The 3259-nt window shown below is 26.3% G+C and overlaps 1 pseudogene; it reads left to right on the top strand.

Annotated features, from left to right (window-relative positions):
- Positions 1–2288: 2288 nt before the first annotated feature.
- Positions 2289–2610, top strand: LOC145848045 (large ribosomal subunit protein uL15 pseudogene; annotated as a pseudogene).
- Positions 2611–3259: the final 649 nt, after the last annotated feature.

Below are 3259 nucleotides of genomic sequence, written 5' to 3'. Positions count from 1 at the left end.
AATTATTATTTTGTAGTTGTTTTTACTGATTTTCTGTTGTAAAATTAAAGTATTGAAGCGTAAATTTTTATTTGTAACCAAAGTTTAAAAAAATTCTAAACGGTATTTTTGCAAACCAAGAAAACAAATTAAGCTTACTTTGTAAACTTTATTATCGAAAAGAGTTTTGTAGTACTTAATCACCATTTGCAACTTAATATGAGGATATTTTTCATTATAAAAAGTTATAAACTTAAAGCTTTTCAAACCGACTTGATTAAGAAGGTAAATGAGCTATGTAAAAGGTAATAAAGATTGATAAAAAATATGACAAAAGCACTTGATTTTAATTTAATTATTCAGAGAAACTTTAACGGTGGTATATGCTGGTATTACTTTTACACTGTGTTTTTCTAAATTGTTCTTATTACTAATCGAAATATTAACGAGCAACTTCCTAAGTAATTAACTGTAAAATATGAAATTTTGATTAATTTGAGACTTTTCGCCAGTATTTGTTTTTTGCTTTTGTTTTAAACTAAATTGTCTATTTTATGAGTTTCAAAAGAGTTATTTATTTTAGTTTTTACCAGTTCTTTCGGATATTGGTTCTTTTACAGCATTTTTGTAATTTTTGAAAATTCTTCATTGAAATTGACAAAGCTCGTAAATAAAGTTAGTGCTCTATTTAAATAGCAGTAAAACAGACCTAACTTCCATGCTTTTGACCATACACTTGTGTATGGTACCGGTTGGCTTTCTATGAAAATTTTTGTGGACTGATGACTTTAATTGAAACTAGTTTAACTTCTGTATCTATAAAAAATAACTTATTATTAGCAGACCTTTCAAAAGTAAATTTTAAATTCGAATGCAGTTAATTTATCACGTTATAGAAACAATTCAAACCGTTATTAACTTTTGTGATTACGAATATATAACCAACAAACCTGGCTAATAAAACGGTTTTTGTTCTGAACTTAATGTTAACAATGAGTTTCTTTTGAAGCTACAAACGGTTTTGCTAATAATGATGCCAATGGACCCATTACAACACTGTCTATTTGTCTGTAGATTTCATTATAGAGAAAGACACCTGAGAGCATATGTATGAAATTAAAAAAAAAAATTTTTTTTTATTATTTTGCTGCCTTTGAAAATTGACGTTGTATATTTATCGTAAACAGTTTTTAAAATTATTCTAACAACTTCATTTAATAGAAATAATATGTAAAATTAATTAAAACTATCAATAAATTAACTCAAATTTTATTGTTATTTTAACTTAAACATAATATTTTTTGAGAAATTTGTGTTACTACGCAATAACTAATTTAAGTTCAAGGTTTTTATAAATTTTCATAAATTTCTTACATTTCATATAACTTTTGAAAAAGAATCAAGTAGATTTAAAAAGCTTTAAATTTATAAATTTTCAAAAAGTATAATTATTTTCATATTAAGTGGCAAATGATATTTAAACTAAATAAATTGCTTTACAAATTTATAGTTTCTGTTTATATACTTTTAAGGAAGTTAAACTTTCTTTTTTTTATTCTATCAGTAGTTGATATTATTTTAAACTAGGGACCAGTAATGTTTAAACATTTTTTTATAGCTTGAAAACAACTTCTTAAAAACAACCAAATCTAAGCTTTTTACAACAAATATTTAAAAATGCACCTTTGATTTAGTTGTTATAAGCATAATTGGTATAGATGCGATTAGACTAAAGTCAATAAATTGCAGTACTTTATTCTTTAAAGTTAAATTAAATAAACTCTTATTTCTGAACCTTTTATATCTGGAACTCTGTCTGGAATTTTAAGAATCCTTATTACTATTGCTTATTTGATTAAAATTTTGATAAAATTCGATTTTAAACCTTTTATTAGTCTTTAAGTACTAATTTATTTACTCTAATTATCTACAAAGACTTTTTCTGATAATTCTATCCCGTCTTTTGCAAAAGGTTGATCCTTGTTTTAAACTATTTTGCAAAAATGATATCTTTGTAACCAATAAATGTTCTTACACTTAAAATTATAAAGCCAAAACATCTGCTTAGATTTAAACGCTTGAATGAACAAAAACAAGTTTCATTGACACTGAAAGTATCCAAGAATCAAAATTACATTTAAAAATGTTAAAACTTTATTTTAACCTATAAAATACCACATAACAAATTTTCTTTTATTATTCTACTGGATTATCCTACTTCACATAGTTTAGTTGTTGGTGTTTCTTAAGTTTCAAAAGTCCTACAGTTTATGTGCAATTTCTTTTGGATTTCAGTTTACGAAATTTAATATCACCATAGGATCAACTCAACAAATACTATCCTGGATACTTTGGAAAAGTCAATATGTGTTATTTCCACTTGAAGAGAAACCAGGACGCTTTCCTTACCAACAACATTGACAAAAAGTGGTCTCTGGCCAGCAAACAGACCACTACGCCACTGAGATTGGCAATGCCCTAGTAATTGTCTGCGTCCAAGCTGGGTACTACAAAGTTATTTGAAAGGAAAGTTTTCCCGAGCAGCTGGTAATTGTGAAGGCTAGGTTCTTCAGCTGTTGCGCTAAAGAGAAGATCAAGGTCGTTGGAGGAGTGTACGTGTTGACTGCTTAATAAATATGTTATAAATTGTTTAAGTGTCAAATTGTTTAGTGAATCTGATCTAGCTTAAATTAAAAAAAAATCTGTATTATACTAAAACCACTTAAATTGCTATTAAAGTGAGGTGGAGTAACCCATGATGAGCTCAAACTCACTCACTTCACCTTCAAAAAACGCTTATTGTTGCAGAGAAGAGAGTGTGTTCTCTGATGTTTTTCCACCTTAAGATGAAAAAATTGTAATCCTTCTGAAAAGAAGCTAAATTACAACTTGTGAAATTTCAAGTTTTTTCATGTAGACATAGCATATATCAACCATAAAATTCTGAAAAAAACTAAATTTGACACTTAAGGATTTGAGAAATTTAAAAAAATATAGAAACTTCTGGAATTTTTTACAATTTATACATATTTTGTAGTGATATTTTGATTTGAAAAAAAATAGACAAATTTTTTGTCTATATCAAAAATTTTTCAATAAAAAAAACACGTTTAAAGTAGCTTTACAGTATCTTTTCAATGTTTTTATACTATTTAACACAGTTTTTTTTACCTGAAGTTTAATTTCAAACTAAAAATAAACTCAAAAGTATGTATATTCAAAATCCTGGAAGCAGTTAAGAAAACCTGAAAGAAATTTCTATAAAACTTATGGCCACCCT

Source organism: Thalia democratica, unplaced genomic scaffold (genome assembly GCF_965202585.1).
Source record: "Thalia democratica unplaced genomic scaffold, ktThaDemo2.hap1.1 HAP1_SCAFFOLD_1210, whole genome shotgun sequence".
NCBI classification, from domain to species: domain Eukaryota; kingdom Metazoa; phylum Chordata; class Thaliacea; order Salpida; family Salpidae; genus Thalia; species Thalia democratica.
The sequence above is the reverse complement of the archived record's forward strand: the minus strand, read 5'-3'. Positions and strand labels throughout refer to the sequence as shown.